The sequence below is a fragment of the Arachis duranensis genome, chromosome 9 (assembly GCF_000817695.3).
Source record: "Arachis duranensis cultivar V14167 chromosome 9, aradu.V14167.gnm2.J7QH, whole genome shotgun sequence".
Taxonomy (NCBI): Eukaryota; Viridiplantae; Streptophyta; class Magnoliopsida; order Fabales; family Fabaceae; genus Arachis; species Arachis duranensis.
Window position 1 is genome coordinate 111,814,717 of NC_029780.3, and position 5,776 is coordinate 111,820,492.

Here is a 5,776-nt window from a genome sequence, read left to right on the forward strand (position 1 = left end):
AGATCTGAACCATATAATTCTCTTATATATATATATACCTGTGTTCTTTACATTATGACAATGCATATAAAGGAATATAAAGGAATATATATTTGTGTTCCTTAATCAATATATGGGTGTATTATGTATATACGATTGTGCCTATATATATATATATGATTTTGGCATTGTTTCAGATTACATGTTATTACTGCCATTTGGATTGCTTTATATATATACTTTCGGCTGCTTATATATATTTTACCGTATCGAATTTTTTTATATAGTAATTGATTTATTTTGAAACATTAGCACAAAAGTATTATTATAATTGTCTCAGTTTTTTATTTATTATGTGTGCCATTAATTTGATTTAAAATTAATAGACTATCCTTTTGAGATATAAAAATTATTATACCCAGTAATTTTATAAAATTGATTTTAATTTTAACGGATCAAGAATTTTTTACACATGGGTTATAATCATATTTTTTTAAGGTCTCGAAAGGCATCATTAAAATTTAATTTCTTTTGAGATTTAAGTATTTTTTTGTTGTTATATAAGGCAATTGGTAACAATTTGGATTATTGTACCTATCAATTTTATAAAAATTTGATTTTGGAATAAATTGATTGAACATTATACTGTCAAAGTAGTCTCTTTTATGAAAATTGATTTATTCGAAACATAAGGAATATAGTGTTATGTAATTCATGTGAATATTGGTCAGCCTAAAGGAAGGTCTATATTTGGCCGAATTACATACACATATTGATAGTAAATACATGTTTGGGTAACAAATTAAGAATAAAGTAATGCTTATTATTTATGCGGACAACAATCGGCCCAAAGGAAGTTTGTTGTTTGGCCAAATAATAAGCATTGCATACTTTTATTTATTTTCTATTAATTATGCGGTCAATAATCGGCCCAAAGAAAGGTTATTATTTGGCCAATTAATAGAAAATATATGCAGTAATAAATAGGTTGCGAAGTTTAAGTCTCTATGTGTGCATTAGGTCAGTCCAAAGAAAGGCTTCATGTGTGACAGGAATTTTGACAATATTTGATTACTGCAATGAGAGTATCACTTACAGTTAATTTTTCTATCCAAAGATTGAAAATTAATGTTGTTCTAGATATCTCAATATGGATTTTTTTTCCCATTATTTAACTAATGTTTACTGCATGTTCTTTTTGTTCTAATCCAGAAATTATGGCTTCAGCTACCAATGTTTCTGCACAAATTAGTAGTATTCCTATGTTGAATGGTTCAAACTTTAAAGTTTGAAAAGATACCGTGGAGATTGTCCTCGGTTATATGGATCTAGATACAGCTCTTCGAGGGGAGAAACCCACTTCCACTCCGAAAAATCTCAATGAGGTTAAAATAGAGAAGTGGGAGAGATCCAATCGAATGAACATTATGATCATGAAACGCTCAATTCCTGAGGCGTTTCGGGGCTCAATTACTGAGGATAAAGATGCCAAACAGTTTCTAAAGGGTGTTGAAAAATTCTTTACTAAGAAAGAAAAGGCGGAGGCAAGTAGTCTTTTGAGCAAACTTGTCTCCATGAGGTATAAAGGTAAAGGGAACATTAGGGAGTACATTATGAAAATGTCTCATCTTGCTTCAAAATTGAAAGCACTAAAGTTAGAATTATCTGAAGATTTACTCGTGCATTTTATTTTGATTTCCATTCTTGCACACTTTGGGCAATTCAAAGTGAGTTATAACACTCTGAATGACACTTGGTCCTTAAATGAGCTTATATCTCACTGTGTGCAAGAAGAAGAAAGGCTACAGCAAGATAAGACTGAAAGTACTCACATGGCTTCATCTTCTCAGAATAAAAGAAAGCGTGATACTACTGCGGATATACCTTCTCAGCAGAAAAAGGCTAAGAAACAGGATCAAATTTCAACATGTTTCTTCTGTAAGAAGGCGGACACATGAAGAAGGATTGTACCAAATATGCCACTTGACGTGTAAAGAAGGGTATAATTCTTACTTTTGTTTGTTCTTAGGCTAGTTTAAGTTATGCACCTGTTGATACTTGGCGGGTAGATTCTGCTACTACTACTACTCATGTAAGTGTTACTATGCAGGGTTGCCTGTGGAGCCGACCACCAAGTGATGCTAAAAGATACATCTATGTGGCAGACGGCAATATAATTGCAGTCGAAACTATAGAAACATTTAGATTATGTTCCACGAGTGGATTTTACTTGGATTTATTAGAGACATTTTATGTACCGTCATTTAAGACGGAATTTGGTTTCTGTTTCTCGTTTGGACAAATCAGGTTATTTTTGTTCATTCGGAGACAATAAAGTTAGTCTCTTTTATAATTCGAATAATATTTGCTCTGGTCATTTAGTGGATAATCTATATAGGCTTGACTTAAATTCCTATAATAATGAAATACTGCAAACGGGTACAAAACAAAAACTAAATGAGAATTCGGCATCATTATGGCACAAACGCCTAGGTCACATCTCTAAACAGAGAATTCAGAGGCTTGTGTCGGATGGAATTCTTGGACCCCTAAATTTGGCGGACTTTGAAGTCTGTATTGAGTGCATAAAAGGGGAAAACAACAAACAAAAGAAAATTAGGTGCCGAGAGAGCTAAAGATGTCTTAGAACTGATACATACCGATATATGTGGCCCATTCTCTACTGTCTCTTGGAATGGACAACGGTACTTTATTATGTTCATAGATGATTATTCTCGTTATGGGTATCTATATTTAATTCATGAAAAGTCCCAAGCCTTGGATGTTTTCAAGTCTTTCAAAACTGAAGTTGAACTTCAACTTGGAAAGAAAATTAAAGCTGTCAAATCTGATCGTGGTGGTGAATACTACGAAAGATATGACGGTTTAGGTGAGCAACGTCCTGGACCTTTTGCTCTTTTCCTAGAGGAGTGTAGTATTATTCTGCAATACACCATGCCAGGCAAACCTAGCATGAATGGTGTTGTAGAGCGAAGGAATCGAACTCTTAAGGACATGGTAAGAAGTATGATTAGTCATTCTTCCTTGCCTGAATCACTCTGGGGAGAAGCCTTAAATACCGCAGTGTACATCCTTATTAGGGTGCCAAGCAAAGCAGTTAACAAAACCCCATATGGAATTTGGACTAGGAAAAGACCCAGTATAAAGCATTTGTATATTTAGGGATGTCCAACTGAGGCGCAGCCTTATAGGCCGTATGAAAGAAAATTGGACTCAAGGATAATTAGTTGCTACTTTGTTGGTTACGCTGAGTGTTCACGGGGGTACAAGTTTTACAATCCTGCATTAAGGTCTATTTTTGAAACGGAAAATGCGAGATTTCTTGAGGATGTTGAGTTTGGGGGGAAGGAAATGTTAGGAATGTTGCTTTTGATGAGGATTCTGTAACTGATAATGATCAGGTCTTTGTACCTGTTATTGTTCAAGACACAGTTATAGTACAAGAGCACAATGAAAATCATACTGTAGATTCAGTTACAGTACAAGAGAACAATGAGAATATCGTTGTTGCTCAAGATACTGCTGCAGCACAGAAAAATAATGAGAATCCTCCTCAATCCCAATCCATACAACAAGCTCAACAACCTCAAGAAGTGTCATTAAGGAGATCCAATAGAGAAAAGAGAAAATCCATCTATGATCTCAAACAAGCTTCTCGTTAATGGTATCACGAGTTTCATCAAGTTATTACCTCATATGGTTTTGAGGTAAATATTATAGATAAATGTGTATAACGCAAGTTCAGTGGGAGTAAATACATCTTTTTGGTCTTACACGTTGATGATGTTCTACTTGCTAGTAATGATATAGGCTTGTTACATGAAACTAAGAAATTTCTATCGAAAAAATTCGAAATGAAAGATTTTGGTGATGTCTCTTTTGTATTAGGAATCGAGATACTAAGAAATCGCTCTCAAGGTATTCTTGGATGATCACAAAAGAACTATATCGAAAAGATTTTAAGTAGACATGGCATGGAAAGATGTAGACCAATGGACACAACCGTAACTAAAGGAGACAAGTTCAGTCTCAAGCAATGCCCTAAAAATGATCTTGAGAGGACAGCAATGCATGATAAACCTTATGCATCAGCACTAGGGGGCTTAATGTATGCTCAAGTCTGCACAAGTCCCGATATATCATTTATAGTGGGAGTGTTGGATAAATACTTGAGCAATCCAGGTATGGATCATTGGATAGCTATTAAACGCGTAATGCGTTATCTAAAGAGAACAAAGGATTACATGCTTGCTTATCGGAGATCAGAAAATTTTGGAGATCATTAGGTACTCTGATTTCGATTTCATGGCATATGGTTGCGAAACTTTGTCATTGAGCTTTATATAGTAGATGACATTGAAAGGCCATTAAAGATATTTTGTGACAATAAGTCAGCGATATTATACTCCAACAACAATAAGAGCTTGACAAAATCGAAGCATACAGACATCAAGTTCTTAGTTGTCAAGGAGAAAGTTTAAGAAAAACAAGATTTTCATAGGACATATAGGAACAGAGTATATGCTAGCAGACTCAATAACCAAGGGATTGACCCCTAAAGTCTTTCATGAGCACACTGCTCAGATGGGTGTCAATATTTGTGATGCCTTGATTTAGTGGGAGTTTATTTTATGCTATATGTTCTATGACAGATATTGAGTTATTTTTCTGCATAATTAAGTTGATGGTTTATTTCATGACATATGAAATGTTCATTTTGTAATATTTGTATTGTGTTTGATCTCAATAAAGTTGGACCAGCTGGAAATAGACATGCATGAGATCACTTGGTATGTAATTTCCATATTACTCATCCAAATTTGATCTATGTCGTTAAGTATATTAGGATGGTGATTGGCGTGGTTTAGTCACGGTATTTAATGTGATAAAAGCTACGGTAGTTCCATATCTAATGTATGAGACGGACCATATTGTTAAAGTAATGAGAGAAATAGCATTCAGATGTGCGCATAAAGTTTATAAGATGTGATTATGTCAAGAAATAATATATGTATAACCCAAGTGAGAGATTGTTAGGAAATTATTTAATTTCCTAACTTATTTGTGGGCAATACATATATCAATTATGATCACAAATGATGCTATTTCAAATTAAATGACTTATATAACGATGATCTCATTTATTGTTATAAATGCTAATTGAATAAGTCATTGTTACTTTTGATTTGGAATTTGATTTGGAATTAAATGAGAATAAAACCGGATATTATCTTTTGTTCTTTAGATAATTATCTTTTTGGATTTTAGATATATTATCTTTTGGACTTTAGATATTATTTTATTTGGGCTTTAGGGTTTAATGGGTGCCATGCTCATATATAAATAGACCTTCAGAGTTTCGGTCTCCAATATACCAAAGCCGCCTTTGTTGCTCTTTCCCCATCAAAGGAGTTACAGTTCAGCCGCCTAGGAATACAGAAGGCTTTGGTTGAGGAAGATCGAAAGAACCACAAGATCCAAATTCTTCCAATCATAATTCATGTTTATGAATTCAGGTACGCTTCCGCACTATAATATTTTTGGTGATTCAATATGGATGATCTGGGTTATGGAAATTAATTTATTCCAACAACCAACTCTTTATACAATAAATTTAAGGCATTTTTTCCTTTTTAATGATGTCATATCAGCAATTCTAATTACTTGACAAAAGATATAAATCAACTAATCTTTCTTTAATAAAAATTGAAAAAATAAAAAATAAAAGCTCATACTTATTATTATTCAATTAAAATATAAAATACTAATTAAATAC